Source organism: Dermacentor andersoni, chromosome 1 (genome assembly GCF_023375885.2).
Source record: "Dermacentor andersoni chromosome 1, qqDerAnde1_hic_scaffold, whole genome shotgun sequence".
Taxonomy (NCBI): domain Eukaryota; kingdom Metazoa; phylum Arthropoda; class Arachnida; order Ixodida; family Ixodidae; genus Dermacentor; species Dermacentor andersoni.
This window is the reverse complement of record NC_092814.1, coordinates 185755978-185773904: the sequence shown is the minus strand read 5'-3', so window position 1 is coordinate 185773904 and position 17927 is coordinate 185755978. Positions and strand designations below refer to the sequence as shown.

Sequence of the window (17927 nt, the reverse complement as noted above, 5' to 3'; positions counted from 1 at the left end):
CATGTTCAGCAAGCAAAATAACACACTTGAACGTTGGTGTTTGCTCTGCTATAGTGAAAGTTGGTGGACAAGGTTTTCCAACTGAATTTGTTGTTTTGGAACACACAACTCAGAACATCATCCTTGGGATTGACATTCCTGGTGAATGTGGTGCGATGTTAGATTGTAGGGCTGGTGAAATTTCTCTTCGAAGTCACGTGATGACACCTATGCCAGCAGTACCTGACAGGGGACAAGCACGTTTATTTTATGTGTCCCATGATGTCGTTTTACCGGCTCAGACGGCGGCATTTATTCCGGTGACTTCCACGAATTGCCCTACGCATCGCTGTCATGGTTTAATTGAGCCGTACTCTCATATAGCTACCCTGTTGAAGAAGAATATGCTGGTTCCTCGATCAATTATAGAATGTGTAGATGGTCATGCTCACATCTGGGTGGTGAACACGTCTTTGGAACAAGCTTTACGGCCGACAGGGCTCAAGCTGGCCACCATTGACTCATAAGCGACCCTCAGTATTGGTGCCGTTGACGCTTCTACCGACGCGACGGCAGCCAATCGCGACTACTCCGTGGAATTCTACCACGCGACGAACAAGTCGGAGCTGAAGTCCCTCTTCGGAGCTGAAAGAATTGCAAAAGTGCTCGTCCGCTATGCGCCAGTATTCGATTTCGCGCAAGACAAGCGTCCAATTTCGTTTCCCGACTCACGCACGCAAGACCGCATAAACACGGGTCAAGCGACGCCTATTCGACAGAAGCCATACCGCGTGTCTCCTGCAGAACGAAAAGTAATCGACGAGCAAGGTAAAAGAATGCTGCGGTAAGGCATTGTCCAGGGGAGGCTCGCACGAAAATTTATTAACGAAAATAATAACGAATTTAAGAACGCGTTTCAGTGCGCACTAGGCGTTGTCCAGGCAAAATTTAAGAACGCATTCTTGTATATCTGTATTATTTGCATCATTAAATGTTCATGCAAGCCGGCCCAGGACTCTTGCAGTCCCTGGACAGCTCCAGTGATACCAATTAGGAAAAAGAACAATTCTTGGAGATTCTGTGTTGATTATCGACGATTTAACGCAGTCACAAAGAATGACGTATGCCCTCTGCCACGCAACGACGCTGCTATCGATTGCCTTCATGCAGCCTACTACTTTTCCTCCGTTGACTTACGATCGGGATACTGGCCAATAAAAAAATAAATTATGGGGTTTTACGTGCCAAAACCCCTTTCTGATTATGAGGCACGTCGTAGTGGAGGACTCCGGAAATTTCGACCACCTGGGGTTCTTTAACGTGCACCTAAATTATTTCGCCCCCATCGAAATGCGCCCGCCGTGGCCGGGATTTGATCCCACGACCTCGTGCTCAGCAGCCAAACACCATAGCCACTCAGCAACCACGGCGGGTACTGGCGAATACCGATGCACCGGACGGATAAAGAAAAAAAACTGCCTTTGTGGCCCCAGACGGACTCTTCGAGTTTAATGTCATGCCTTTCGGTTAATGCAACGCGCCAGCAACCTTTGAAAGGTTTATGGACACCATGCTACGCGGATTGAAATGGGAGATCTGCATGTGCTATTTCGATGACGTAATCATTTTTGGCAAAACACTTGAGGAGCACAATGAGCGACTTGGCGTCGTACTGGACCGCATACAAAACGCTGGACTGGTTTTAAATTCAAAGAAGTGTCACTTTGGTGAACGTCAGGCTCTCGTGCTCGGTTTTCTCGTCGACAAAGATGATATACGACCTGACCCTAAAAAGATTGCTGCAGTGCGCGATTTTAGCCAACCGCAGACAGCGAAAGACCTCAGAAGTTTTCTTGACCTGTGTTCGTATTTCCGCCGGTTTATGCTCACGCGCTAGCTCACTTATCTCCTTCACAAAGACAATCCGTACGTACGGACTGTGCGAGGACGCGTTCCGTCAGCTGAAGTATTCCCTAACTTCTGGGCCAGCCTTGCGCCGTTTCGATCCAGAGGCCATGACTGAGCTACACACTGATGCTAGCGGTGTGGGCCTTGGCGCCGTCCTCGTTCAACTTCATCATGGGCGCCAGCATGTCGTTGCGTACGCAAGCCGGACACTGACGAGAGCGGAGCGAAATTACACTGTCACCGAATTGGAATACCTCGTAGTGGTCCTCGCCATCCAGAAGTTTCGGTCATATCTGTACGGTCGCCATTTCAGGATAGCGACGGATCATCATTCCCTTTGCTGGCTTGTTGGATTGGGAGATCCTTCTGGAGGACTGGCACATTAGGCGTTACGCCTTCAAGAATTTATATATACCTTTTCTGTCGGTTACAAAAGCGGTCAGTGTCATACCGATACCGACTGCTTGTCTCGTCTCCCGTCGCCACACTCCACCGCTAACGACGACGACTTCGACGACTACTTTGCCAGAATTACCGAGTTTCCTGACGTCAGTACCTTTAAATATGAACAACGTCGCGATCCTCGCTGATTCCCCTATTGGATGCTGCCCGCACTTCAGGTCAGACCACGCCGTCTACGCTGTGTAACGGCCTGCTTTACAAAAAGAACTACTCTGCTGACGGCACTTCATTGCTCCTAGTGGTTCCCCAACGCCAGCGTACTGCGATTCTTCGCGCCATGCATGATGGCACCACATCGGGTCATCTTGGCTTTGCTCTCACGCTTCATCGATTACGCTAGCGTTTTACTGGCCAAACCTATGGAAGAGCACAAGACAGTACACTGCCAGTTTTCCAGGTCGCCATCGTTACAAGAAGCCGGCGACGCCTCCTACAGGCTTTTTTGCAACCAGTGAAACCACCTACTTTGCCATTTGAAGGATTTGGTATATACTTGCTCAGCCCCTTTCCCAAAAGCTCTGCCGGCCGTCGCTGGATTATTGTGTGCGTCGACTACTTGACGCGCTATACTGAGACTACGGCCCTTACCTCTGCTACCGCCGCTGATGTGTCGCACTATCTGCTTCATTCTGCCACGCTGCGCGACGGCGCTCCACATGTTGTTATAGAGGTAAGTGACCGTGGACGGCAATTCACCGCCGACGTTGTTGAAGATCTGCTGCGTCTTTGCAGTTCTACTTATCACCATTCAACGCCATACGACCCACAAACAAATGGCCTCACCGAACGTACGAATCGTACATTAACCAACATGTTGTCACTGGACGTCTCAGTTGATCACAAGAATTGGGATGACGTGCTGTCCTTCATCACGTACACATACAATACAGCCAAGCACGAAGTAACCGGTTATGCGCCATTCTATCTGTTGTACGCTCGCAGTCCCCAAACGTTCTTGGACACAATTTTGCCATTCACACTGAACGAAGACACATCCATTGCACAGACATTGTGTAGTGCAGAAGAAGCGCGTCGGCTTGCTCGCCCAAGAACACTCTCTTCGCAAGTTTCAACCAAGGCACGCTATGACGCCCGACGTATACCTGTCACTTTCGTTCCAGGCGATCACGTTTTCCTGTGGACATCTCTATCAAAGAAAGGCCTGTATCGCAAGTTTATCTCAACGTATAGCGGACCATCCTTGATACTCAACCGATTAAGTGACGTCAACTACGTCATAGCAAAACTGACCTCCAATAATCGCCGGTCGCGAAAGACACAAGTGATTCATGTCGTCCGCCTGAAGTGCTACCACCATAGGGTTGCGAAATCAAGCGCTACCAATCATGTGGTTTCCTGACTTGCTAGGCAAGCTTCGTCTGCGCCGGAGTAAGATGTTTCGCTGCGCGGCGGAGAAGAAGAAGAAGAAGAAATGCCCGACTTCCTGCGATTTCGTCTCTACGCCCCCTCTATCATCTTGTAAATAAACCCATCTCATCCGTATCAATATTGTCACATGCTCTAGAACGGGTATCTCTTATTGTTGTTGTTGATGGTTTCAGACTCCTATACAGAACTTTTAAACATCACCTGTGGCACATAACACAATTGCCGTTCTTGAGCGGGATTATTCGAAAAGGCGGACATTTCTTGCACAAGAAATTGAAATGTACAATCGCTTTCACTAATAAGGATGACACCAATTTTGAGATATTCATTCCCAAGGTGCGCGACAAAATAAATTGGCGTTATTTTTGTGTATATTAACGCAACTTTGGCGGCGAATCTTGAGCAATCGAGTGCATGGATTAGATTTGTACTAGCTGCCACAGGTAATTTCTTTTGAATTCTGTAAACCCGCCGTGGTTGCTTAGTGGCTATGGTGTTGGGCTGCTAAGCACGAGGCCGCGCGATGGAATCACGGCCGCGGCGGCCGCATTTCCATAGGGGCGAGAAACAAAAAAATTAAATTGTAGGGTTTTACACACCAAAACCACGATTCGTTTATGAGGCACGCCGAAGTGGGGGCTCCGGAATAATTTGGACCACTTGGCATTCTTCAACGTGCACCTAAATCTAAGTAACGGGGCAAAATGCGAGAAGACCCGTGTATTTAGATTTAGGTGCACGTTAAAGAACCGCCGGTGGTACAAATTATTCCGGAGTCCCCCGCTACGGCATGCATCATAATCAAATCGTGACTTTGGCACGTAAAACCCCATAATTTCTTTAATTACTCATCTAAAGTCCAAAAAAAATGAAGAAGAAAAAGGGAGTCATCGTACTCACTGAAACGCAGCAGTGTTCGGCGGTAGTTCTAACAGCGACAAAAAATTCTCCGCGTGAAATGTCCCCAGCGCAGCATCGTTTTTGCCTAAAGCGAGCGTAACAGCTAGTAAGACAAAAGAAGCAGGAAGAGATGTTACAGAAAGAAGTAAAAGAGAAAGAAGGCTTTGCTTCGGACAGCTACCGGTTAAGTTAGCCAGTGCGTGCTTCGATAAGCCTGACAGGAAATTGCTTAATCAAACAAACTAGCTAAGTTGATCGGGTAAACAGCACTCGCTCCAATCGCAAAACTTGTTTCGCGCTGAACTAAAGAGCAAGAATAGAAAGGTAACAGAAACATCAGGAATCACACGCGCCGGCGTTCTTTCTTTCATTCTGCTGCGTCCAGTTTGTCTTCCTTTATTTATTTTTTTTTCGGTTGTTTTTCTTTTTGTGTGTACAGTCACTAAACGACGAGCAGCAATTTGATGTTGCCCTCCAAATCTCGAGCGAAGCATAAGAAAGCAACACGGAAGCAGAAGAAGGGATGTCTCGCGCAGGATCGGGCCCTCACTCTGCATCGAGATCTCGCGCGTGACTGCGTTTCCGGCAGCGCTCACCGCGGCGGCGCATCATTCTTCCGCGGCTGCCAGAGCGCGCTCTCGGTGGGACCCGCGCGCGCACATAGCGTCAATTGGAGCGTGCACGCGCCGCGACAGCAGCGGCCGCACGCAACTCGGGAGGGCGGCGCGTATCTTCTTCTCGTAAGCCGTCCGCAAACAAGTCGAGCGGACCACCGGGACCTCCTGGCGGGGAGGTCGCCGACGACGACGCTTCGAGTCGTGGCTCCCGCAGCGGCGGCGGCGACATTCCTGCTTATCTGCGGGCTCCCTCTTCATCGTCGTATACTACAGTTGGACGCCGTTGCTCTGCTCGCGAATCGCCTTTGTTTAAGAGCACGGCGGAGGCCAGCGCGAGCTGCCGCCGCGGACTTGCGGGCCGTAAATCAGTCGCCCGGCGGGGCGGCTGGTCTGTTGAAGAGCACAGGTGGCATACCTGGCTGATACGCGCGGGCCGCCATATTTCACGGTGCTCTGCGCGCTCCTTCCTATCTGTGGAGCCTGGTGCTTCCTGCCTGTACAGAGCTGCCTGTACTCGGCGCTTGGCGGTGGCCCCGAGGTCTCTTGCGCGGAGAGCCGCGGCTGTGTCCGCGCGTTACTCACGCAGCAGTGACCGAACCACGCCAATTTGAAGTAATCCCTCACGCATCTTTTTTTCATTTTTTTGTGTTAAACTTTTACACACACACACACACACACACACACACACACACACACACACACACACACACACACACACACACACACACACACACACACACACACATATATATATACAGGGACCGGTCTCATTGGCCATGAACTGTCGCTTTCCGCGTTGTATTCAATCGTACACAGCAAACTTCTGCAGTGAAGAAACGTTACAAGGATGAAAACTGGGAGTTGGTGACGGGCCGTTCCGGTGAGCCGATGGCTTTCGTCAGACGCATTGAGCGTAAAGCCGTCGTCTTCATCTACAGCGACGTTATAAGAGCCGCCTGTCAGCCGAAACGTCAAGCACCGAACTTCCAGTTACTTATTTTCATGTGTCCAGCCCGATTAGGACCACCGCTGTCGTCTTCAGTCTAATCTCAGCATTTCAAAGACCCATACGTATAGCCAAAGAACCGATAGCTGACAACTGTCGCAATGCCTGGTGAGAAACTTTCAGACGCAAAAATGCATATGTGTGCGCGACGTCTGAGAAATGGAACGTGCTGAATCGTATCTATGCCTAATTGCTCTCAACACGTTACATTTCCAAAAAAGAAAAAAAAAGGAAAGTAACATAAAAAGTAAAAAAAAGTGCATTATGCAGTCTTCGTACTGCGCTCCGGGGTGAAAAACGCTGATGAGTTGTGCTCAAATCCTGCATGTATCCTTTATTCACCAGAAAAACACACCGAACTGCACGTTAACGCAAATGTTTGCACGGTAAAGTGCTCATGCAAGCGAATAATGACATAACTTTTGCTGCTTGTTATAAAATTTTATGAATTTTTTTCAAGTCCTGTTAGGAAGTCCATTACGGTACAATTCCAAGACGCCAGGATTATTTATTTCGTTATTCGTTTTGATTGTCGTATTCAACCATGAATATCACACGATTTGAGCAAGTTCAACGATAGAATAAGAAAGGAAAGACTTACCACGTACGGGAAGTTGCTTTCCGCGGTCTTTCCGGGAACCTGGAACAAAGTAAATTAAATGTTACTTTCGGATTTTTGACAGAAGCAAGATATACGGTTTCCCGGACATGCGTAAGTAAGCGTATCAGCACAGCCCCAAGATGAGAATACAAGCCCAACCGGAAAGTTTTACTTTTGCCTGCATGGCATGAATTCGGTGATTACCAGTAAGTTTGCATTATTTTACTACCGCCGCCTGCCGCCTCTCGCAAAGCGGGGGCAACAGCAGATAAACGACGGCGGCTGCTCCCTACGGCCGCATTTGTGCGGGGCACGTAACTTTTTTAAAGAAATAGATAAACAAAAGATATGATGAGCCTTCCGGTTTCATTGCATTCTTTTTTTGTTTTCCTCAACACGACAGTAAACACTCGCATCCTCGCTGGAAGCGCACCCACTAACAGGGAGCGCCGCGTTTCTTACACGCGTCGACTCTTCCACAAAGTTTGGCCCATAACACGCGGAGCGTTTTCGTATAGCGCGCCAGCGGCGAGCCTTTTTCTCTGGTTTCCTCCTTGTTTTTCTTGCTTCTAAAGGGAGGCCGAGAGCAAAGACTTTCAGGGGAAGGGAGGCACATGCTTACAGGCTTGTCATGACCTTGGTTTTACGAGGTATATACGCGAGCCCCGGCAGAACGTGCTCTTTGTTCGCCCTAACTACGTGTACGTACGGAAGCGCTCTTTGATTTTCTGAGCCACGAGCCTCTCCGCGAAGCGGCGGCGGTGACGGCGGCTTCAGGCAAGGCGGTGAAGCGGGCCGGCCTGTATACGTACCTAGCCACGGCTACAAAGTACGTGCTTCCCCGAGCGTCTGCGTATACGTCTAACTAAAACTATAGCGAGGGAACGCGCGTCGTTTCGCTGCAAGATTTCTTGCGCCGTGAGTTCGCTTTTATTCCGCGTTTGTACAGGGCGACCTTCTGCGCGAGTGTACACCCGAAGTGCGCCACGCCAGGCAGCCGGTCGTAAATTCTCGCGCTGGCCGCGCCTCCCCCCCTCCCCCTGCTTGCGTGCGGCTCCACGTCGGCCGCACTTTCTTCGTTGCTTGCTTCCCATTTATCCTTCCTCCCCCTTTCTCGTCCCCTGCGGGTTTCTGCTCGTTGCGCGCGTCTAACAGGTGGTAATGCGCGAACGCGGCGGAATCGTCTGCGATTGTTTGGAAACCATAAAGACGGCCCCGGCCGCACCGCCGGGGTCACGGCTCCTGGAAACTGAATGCCCTCCCTGCCTCAGCGCGATGCTTCTTCAATCAAAGATAAAAGCGCCGTCTCGGAGGCTTCGTAGCGATAGTGTTCAAGATGTAGGAGGAGGAAGAAAGAAAACAACGGCTTAATTTTTTTCTACTGTATAATAAAAGGAGAAGGTCCTTGAACGTCGACACCATCGGCGTCAGTATTAGTTCACTTCGAATCACATGAAAGCTCGCGGGGCATGTTCATTTTTGTTTATTTTTAGTTTTCGTTATGATTATCCCAAACTTTTTCGATAAGCACCCAGAATTGGTAAAGAAGTCCGGTGCTCCAGCGGCGGCAACGACAGCCAAGTTCTAATTGATATTCTATGGCTTTCAGTTACGGGCCTATAGAGGTGTCTTAAATTTACATACGAGTTATTGTCCGAATAGAAGAGATATATTTGTTTCAGTACCATCAAAAAACGGTGCTTTGATATCATGATAATGAGGCGTGAAGTAATCGAAGGTGCGATCGGTGAGGCTAGGAAGTAGTACCACTGCGGACATTAACACAATTGCCGCTTGTCATCTGTCTTCCAGCACCAGCCTTTTTCATGACTGTTAGACAATCTGGGAGAGGGGTAGGAAATGTATATATCGGCGCGGTGGAGGAGAGGTGCGAGGATGTTAATTCTCTGTATGATTCTAGTTGTATGACACTGTGCGTGTCAGAGGAATAACAAGTGAATCCCGCACTGATGCGCGGTGTCCCACAGGGCAGCGTTTTATCGCCGCTTCTGTTTAACACCGTACTCGACGCGCTTCCAAGTCGCTTGCCTCGGAACAGTGACTTCCCTGTGAGCATAGCTATCTATGCAGATGATATTGCTCCGTGGATAAGCGGCCCGTCGCACCTTGGTCCGCGGCTTCGTGCCAGCTTGCAAAGAACTCTGAACGCGACTTTGTAGTACATGAGTGAAATTGGCCTGCACATATCACCTACTATCGGCTGCAATAGCATATAATTCTATACAACGCGCTCGTCGAACGATTGAGCCGACATTACCTTGACAAGACGCCGATAAGCTGGGTGCGACAACACCGTTACTTGGGATTAATTGTGGATGATCGCATCTCTTGGCGTCCTGTCGTGCAGTTTGTACGATGTCAATCGCAAGACCTCCTTAAGTATCTGGCCGCCTTGACTGCTAGAGATGCTGGTTGCGACCAAACAACGGCTCTCCAGGTGTACCAGCCATCTGCACTCTCAGGCATGATGTAAGCATTACGAGTCCTAAACGTACCACCTAGTTTGATGGCACAACTGGAACAAGATCATCGCGTTGAAATTCGACTAATGCTTAGATTACCTCCTGAGGCACAATCTGTTGCATTACTCACTGAAGCGCATCGGTTACCCCTGAGGCTGCAAGCAGACCATGGAGCTCTGTATCATATTGAGCGTCTGCACCGCGCATCGAATGATCAATCGCTCCTTGATCGTCTCATTCACCGACAATTATCTCGCAAGGGAAAAATGGTGGCATTATTTATGAACAACGCTGACATTTCTGAACATGCTGCTTCAGTTACGCCTCCGCCTCCGAAAGATGTCACCCAACACGTGTTACCCATTTACCTCAGAATCCCTGACATACACAGAAAGTCTGATATGCCTGGTTCGGCAATATTGCAATTGGCTCAGTCGCACACGTCTGAAAGATTTCCAGATTATCTTCAGGTATTCACAGATGCATATGTACACAGCGACGGCCAAGGTGCCTCCGCGGCTTTTTTCTGTCCTTCCACTCGAGTACGACGTATATTTCATATACTCCATCCAGCCTGGTCAACAACTGCGGAGCTAGCAGCGATTAATGTTGCACTGAAATACGTGCAAGAGGAGTTATCCGAATCGAATATTGCCATCTTTACGGACTCTCGCACTGCCCTTAGCAGGTTACAACGCAGTGAGATTGATTGTCCACTTGTGCGCAGCATTACTGACTCTGCGAGCAAAATTTCATCACATGGGGTATATCTCGTTGCCCAATAATAGCTTCACACATAGGGATCGCCGAGAATGAAGAGGTTTATCAGCTGGCTTCAACTTGCGCTCATAGCAACTATGCCTGCCCTGAAATTTTGTGCAAGCTTGATGACGCTCATCTGCTGATTCGTCACCCCCTACTCAAGCAGCATCCGGACCAGCGCGTTGCAAATGGAACGTTCCCGGCCCGTGTTCTCGGTCGAGACTTGCCGCGTTGCTCTGGGGCACAACTACTCACGCTGAGGGTTGGCTGCGTGAGCGTGTGTGAACGTTTATACAGACAACCACGTGTGGCCAATCCATCGTGTACGTCTAGCGATTGCTGCGAGACACTTCCGCACACGATATTGGAGGGTCCCCCTTTCAGTGCGCAGCGCATGTCGCTAGTGAGGGACCGTCATCTCCTTGACCTGCGGTGTACGACACTCGACGAATGTTTGTACCCGAAGTACAAACTGGACGCGCTTGCGACTAAGGAAAGATTTGGCTGTGTATGTTGATAGGTGTACTTTAAATCTCAAACAAAGTGTTTTTAAAAATGTAATTAAAGGAGGGGTCCGCGCCTTTATTGGCACCGGCTACTACTATTCGGAGGGAGCGTAAAACTAAAAGCACTGCACTGGAGAGACAGTCATATAACCCGAACATTGGCGAAGTTGCGCGAAAGAATTAAGGGAGGCACAGATGAGAGTAAAAAGACATAAATAACTAATCACTAATACTTAAAATCTGGGGCTTTACGCGCCAAAACCAACGATCTGATGATGAGGCGCGCCATAGCGGGGTACTCCGGATTTATTTTGACCACCTGGAGTTCTTTAACGTGCACCAAATGCACGGTACAGGGGCGATTTTGCTTTCTGTTCCTATCGGAATACCGCCACCACAGCCAGGATCGAACCCTCGACGTCCAACTCAGCGGCGCAACGCCAAAGCCACTGCGATACCGCCGTGGGTAGCCGCAGCCGCATGCAACGTATTTCAGACGTATTTTTGGCATGTCGCGCTCCTTCGTCGACGCGTCTGTAGTGACGGCCGCAGTGCCCACCACGTGGTTACTGGCTAAAAAGGATAACTTATGGTGCACATTACGACCTTGATAACAGGTAGGCTGTCTCGCACCGTGAAGTGGACCTCCTGTCGCTGAACGACGCCACGCCCTGCAGACGTCAGAAATAGGCTTCAGGTGGTTGTCGCGTAAGAGACGCACACGGTTCCGTCAGGATCGTTTGAGAATCACTAAAATATAACCAGTCTCAGTGCGATCTATGCTGACGCAATGATGCGCAAGACAGACAGAATAGCATATAGTTAGGTAACGGTAGAACATGTCACCTTCAATCATTTAAACGTTTGTTCTAGCTTCAGGTCTGATATGATGAATGCGGATGCAAGCGAATTAGCTTGGCACAATCCGTCCGTATACAAACGAATATATTATGGATGAGTATAAAGGGTGCCTCAACTATCATGCGCCAAGATTTTAAAAAAATATGCAAATGCCACGTATCTGGATAGTACCAAGGTAATGTTGTTTGCTATTACTTGGATATACTCAGATTATTGTTTTCATTCCGCCTAATTTCATAATTAGTCTTAATTAGCACACTTCTCGAATATTATAATTAGATCAAAAGGGTTAATCAGAAAACTGTACAGCAACACGAAAAATTCGTGATACAGCTTTCTGTTGCTCAATACGTGTTACATAAAACTGTTTTTTCGAGCGTGAAAGAAGCCCGCGAATACACGAAAATTGCCGCGCGACTGGCCGTTATCCTTGATCTGGTCTGGCTACCCATGACATTATCTGGATTTTTTTCGTGAGGAAGCTGAGCAGCTTTATATTGGTTCTTTTTGATTGTATCTCCTTTATCTCTCCTTGTTTTTGCGCTGTTACACCTTCTGCATAATGGGTGCAGTCAAACAGCTCACTCCTCTGCACTCCGATGGTGTTGGCTTTGTTGCATAACAACCCTGTAGTTTGTGAAGCAAGCTTTACGAGATGTATGGAGAAACTTGTTTGAACCAATGGCTTTACGAGAGCTTTAAATCTAGAACATTGTGTTGAGACGCCACTGAGGGGGGATGGCGGGGGGGGGGGGAGGGGGTTGTCCATTTTTACTTTGCGTATGGGGTAACCTTTTATACAGCATGCGCCCATGTCTGGTAGTGAGTAAAGCCCAGCGCATAACTTATTGAAGATAACTATCTATATTTTCATGGCTGCTTTTTCATTGCACGTGCGGTAATAACCTGAAACGCCTTCTTTAGAAATGCCGTCCACAGTAGCAGTCACTGAGGTCGACCGGGTGGAAGCGCTCCCGGCTGCATACCTTGCCCACGTGGCGCAATATAGGTCGCCTGAGATATGTATCTCGACTTCTTGTTTGCGCCGCCGTTAGAGTACAAGTTCATGCAGTGTTCGATTGCACTTCTTCGATCCACCCTTATTGCCACAGCTCGTGTTTCAGGGGGACCTTGTTCATCAGCCTCAGCTATCTCAGACGGAGAAGTGGAATGATCACTACAGACATTCTCTCTCTCTCTCTCTCTCTCACACACACACACACACACACACACACACACACACACACACACACACACACACGCACACGCACACGCACACACACACACACACACACACACACACACACACACACACACACACACACACACACACACACACACACACACGCTTACGCTTACGCTTACGCTTACGCTTGAGGCTGTTTTCCGATCATCGCAGTAACAATTGTGCTTCCCGCAATGGTCACAATGAATGTCCGTTCTAGACATTTTTGCCACTTTTTTGAGAAAGAAGCAAGAAGGAGAAACCAGAAAAGCATCCGATTGGCTAGTCTTTACAGCGGAAGGGAAAGGAGCAGATAGAAAGTTGAGAGGGAGACGGGAAGAGAAGATTCCCTCACAATACATGCACGCGAAGAAAAATCTCACGTGGTCCACGGCGTTGACATAGGCCAATTGGTCTCTAAACAAGAGAGAGAGAGAGAAAGAGAAAAATACGTAATAACGGCTTCGAGCCTTGTACGCCGATGAATGACGAGACCGTAGACGAATGCCGGTTGCCCAGCCATGCTAGTCATATAGCGAACGGTTGTCCCTATGCCCTCAAACCCAAACATAGGCATTCACAGAATTGGTGATCGATGATCTCGACTCAGTCGCAGAGAGCGCATTCAGCCCTCTCAGCCATTTAGACGAGGTTGGAGCAGGCTGTTGTAAGCGCAACTACGCGACGTAGCCTAAACCAGACAGCTGCATCGCGATGAGGGACTGGCTGGAGAGTAGAATTGTAGGGGCGGGTTCAGAGTGTGAATTCTGGTGCGTGTGAAACGTAAACGATTTCACATCTCTGGTGACAACAAAGGGCGAGCCAACGAAGTTAGTTAGGTGTGTCCGTCCTTGAGTGCGACTGCCTTTGTTGGATTTTCGAGCAGTTCGAATTGCATGATCATCACCAGTTGAGCTACCATCAAAAAATCGCTAAAAGGGCAGGAAACGATACTGAGCAGTAAAACAGCGCTAAACAACAGGACGAGGAGAGGGACACAGACACCGACACCAGCGCACAGACAAAATCAACACAGACAGAGGTTTGTTGGTGACTGTTGCGAGTGTGTGGTTTACAACATCCCTGTTTCATGCAAGCGTTTTATATCGGTCAAATGGGGCGGTGCATCAATGACCGCATGCGCGAACACTCAAACAAAGTTCGAAAACGAGCCAGAGATAGCCAGTTATCACTGCACTGCAATGAATGCGGCTGCAAGCCGTCTTTTAAAGATGCGACCTACCTGTCAAAATACCGCGATGACCGCGCACGTCTTATTTCCGAAGCTTTCCACATTCATGTTAGCGGCGAAGCATGTGTAAGCCTTCCCTCTATTTCCCTCCTTCCAAAGGAGATTGCCTTCCTATCGCATTAATTATATTTTTTCCCCTGCGCATGCTGAATTCTGTGGATTCTGTGCTTTGAGATAGCGGCAGAGCATACATATATGCTGACTGAAATAATAACGACACTTGGTTGATAGCAGCGCTGGTGTCTGTGTCCCTCTGCTCGTCCTGTTGTTTAGCGCTGTTTTACTGCTCGTAATCATGAACCAACCAGCCCAAATACGTACTATTCTACGAAACGATAATTCCGTGGCTTATTTGTTTCATGTGGCGATGAAGCCGACTGATTTCAACTGTCAGCTCTTCTTGATAGTCACAACTGATAGTCACTGTAAGATTGGTTTCGATTCACGAAGTATGACTGATTTCTTCGGAGATCGTCGCGCAATAAGATTAAGAACATTACGCAAGGCTGGGAATTCCACTTTGCACTAACTCACAGACGATTGAATAAAATCCAACCTCCTCCTGTCTTCATGTGCCTTTGGGATGCTTCTCGACGTTTAGCTGCCGTTGATAAATTGTAAGCGGCCCGCCGGCGAAGTTGATCCCATTTACTGGCTGTCGCTAGTAATACATCAGACGAAATAGAGGAAAACCCTCCTACTATAGGCGCCGACGATAGCAGGCCGACTACTTATCGAAGAGAGAGAGAGAGATAGAGAGAGAGAGATCGCAGATGCAAATTATAACCACGAAGGGTTTGGTGTTACTGTTGTAGTTGGACTTCAAAGCGTTCGTATGTGTCGTTTAAAAGGCACAGCTTCTGTCTAAAATTGGTGCAACTTTTGCAAAGCTGCCAATAAACACACACCATTAAAGCGAGCGACCGGAGTCCACTCAGTATTCACGTTGACACAGCGCCACATACCAATAGTAATAAAGAAAGGAAGAAGAAAGCTGTACTACTTCGCCAGGAAACCAGATTAAATCTCTGCTATGTTACACAGGGACCGAAAGTTTAATTAAGGAAGCTTTTCTCAGGTTTTCCGCAGTTTATTTTCGTATTCTTAATCCACCGGACGGCAAACTCTGAAAGCTCATAGTAACATCGCGAAGAGGAGAAGGCGGGATAAAGCGAGCGCGCACAATTCTCGCGACGCTGCCGACAAAAAGCGGGCGCCCACGAGAGGCGCAGACGAAGCGGGGGTTCGCGTCATCAAAACTCAATACAATCGGGAGCCCGCACAGCGTGCGGACAGCTGCAGGCTCGGGTATGCGGCGGGAGCCGGCGGCACCACCGTATAGCAGCATGCGAAATTACACTGTGGTAGATTCATGAAGCCGGCGCCCGGACGCTCGGAATTCCTGATTCCCGAAGAATCGCGCGAGACTCGCGGAGTCGCGGTTCGCCGTAATTAGCTTTCTTGCGGCGCGTAATACCTTGGCTTCCTCCATTATGCAAGTCGCTCCGCGGCGCTGCTGCGGGACGACCGGCGCTCTCCCCGAATTACCTGGCGTGTCTTTGCTTTTATTTTTCGTCTCGATAATCCTTTGGCGTACGCCGGCCACTTTCGTGGCGCTCCGCTGCAGCCCAGCACTGCGCACGCCACCGTTACGTGCTGCACTCATCGTTGCTGTGATTCCGATCGTTTCCAGAACAAGAGCTCGCTCCTGTTTCGATGTGGTTACCAAACACCCGCGATACCCCTCCTCTATACGCGCTTTCCGCCACTTCTAAATCACACATTACCCGCACGCATCCACCGTTCGCAGAACTATTTTCCCGCTTTTTGCATTCTTACTATACGGAGGCACTAGGCACGCTTCCGATGAGCTATTCTGGGCAGCCATTGGTAGATTGCTAGGTTGTGAGTTTGTCCATACAAACTTGCATGACAGCTTACTTGATGACGTTCTCTTTACCTGCCCTGTTCCATTGTTAATTGCGGAGCGTATGTGTCTTCTCTTATTGTTCCTACGCTCGCGTGCATAATTAAGGAATGAAAACAGTAGCGCCTCTCAGAAGACGGTGATCTGTCCAAACTACCAGAGGCGAACTTACGAGGCTGCAACTGTTCCTGATAGTCCTGTACCTAATCTACTATATTTTTTTTGCTTCTGCAGGCTGGCGTTGGGGGCTTAGTTAGTATGCACGAGCTGGTCCAGGAGCGCCCTTTTTAACTCGCGTGTCCACCGGAATGATTCGGCTTAAATACACATGGCCACCGCCTGTGCTGATTGTTTGCTGGTTTATCTTACAACTTTAATGGGCCGAACGTTAACTGACAGGACCAATGCGTAAGTTTCAAGTACACTTCTTCCGGTATGTTGGTCACCTGCAATTGTGGCCAAGACAGCAACTGTTGGAACTATGATAACAGGAACTATCGATTATTCAAGTTCAGGCAATATGTCGGCAGACAAGATTCTTGGTTATAAGGAGTAGTCAAATAAATTAACGAGGAGGCCAGCACAGTGATCAACATTCAGAAAAGCGCCCAACGAGTTGCAATATTAAAAAAATTGTGAAGCCGATTGACCCACATGTTTGTGAAGAGGTGAATTTAGAAAGATTAGGCGTAAGGATAACACTGCATCGGTGGGAGCTAAATGCATTGCCACAGCATACAATGTTTAGTGTTCTACGGAAAATTAAATTAAATTTGGGGTTTTACGTGCCAAAACCACTTTCTGATTATGAGGCACGCCGTAGTGGAGGACTCCGGAAATTTCGACCACCTCGGGTTCTTTAACGTGCACCTTTCACATTTCGCCCCCATCGAAATGCGGCCGCCGTGGCCGGGATTCGATCCCGTGACCTCGTGCTCAGCAGCCCAACACCATAGCCACTGAGCAACCACGGCGGGTAGTGTTCTACGGAGTGGGCTGCGACACTGGCACTAGTTAAACTGCTACAAGTGTCGGGAACAGTTTAGGATTTGCATGGCGGTGCCCTGCTTTTTTTCTGCTAGTTTTCAATGTATAGTTAAATTAAGACGCAAAGCCCTCAACTTCATACGGCACCGCAGTAAATTCTGCCGGCGCCTGCGCAGTTCTCAACCACTGTTGTCATAAGCGGCTCATTTTACCCAATGTCCATTAAGTATCCTCATTTACATTTAGCTCATCGAACAGTGTGGCGATCGAATGCGAAAAATATTGTTGTCAATAGGCGGCGTAATGTCATCGACATGGACTACGGTTGACGTCGCACCGGCAGCCGTACATCGTACGCGCAGTTTAAACTGGCATTACCAAGAGCAAGACTGTTGCCCTTGCAGAGGTAGTCTCGGTCAGGGATACAACCCCTTTCGCGAGATTTCACATGACTCGGGACAGGACGCATCGGCGTCTACGGAGCACACCTTTTCATACAGCCGAGCACGCTGTCTTCGTACAGTGCCAGTAACGCTGTTGTTCGCAGATACCGACGCGACCGGTGCCGAGTCGGACTAAATCTCGGGAACGTGATCGCACCCACGAAAGTGATCGCATCCTCTAAAGTGAACAAACGAGAATACGGCACCTGGAGGAAATAAATTCCCTTAGGAGTCCAAATCGCCGAAAGCTTTAATGGAGCGTCCGTAGCTTCGAATGTATATTTACGCGGAGTTTCTTTTACAAAGCATGCTAACCTGTCAATTATACCTTCATTCGACCTTATTAGACCTTTATGCTAACGTCTACAAGGCGAGGGATTTATAATATAGTGAAACTGTGGCTTACTCATGCTTCTTTGGTGTGCAGTTAAAAGGCATGGATTCAATCGCTCCGTTTCTTTCATTTTATGTAGAAGCAAATATTTGGAGACGGGGGAACGCCTCATACGAAGTAAATACGAATCAATCTGATTATACTTTATAGAGATCAGAAAGAAAGAAAAGATCGGTTGTCAGGACATTAGAAACTGGCGAACATGAACCTATCCGGATGTTTAAA

At 48.6% G+C, this 17927-nt stretch overlaps 1 protein-coding gene across 2 annotated transcripts in view; it reads right to left on the bottom strand.

Annotated features, from left to right (window-relative positions):
- Ddr (discoidin domain-containing receptor 2) overlaps positions 1 to 17927 on the bottom strand; it is a 723836-nt gene that overhangs the window by 273371 nt on the left and 432538 nt on the right. For both annotated transcript variants that reach the window (XM_055062865.2, XM_055062867.2), the window contains one exon: positions 6863 to 6901. The gene's annotated coding sequence lies outside the window, so the exon portion shown is untranslated. The remainder of the gene's footprint in view (positions 1 to 6862; positions 6902 to 17927) is intronic.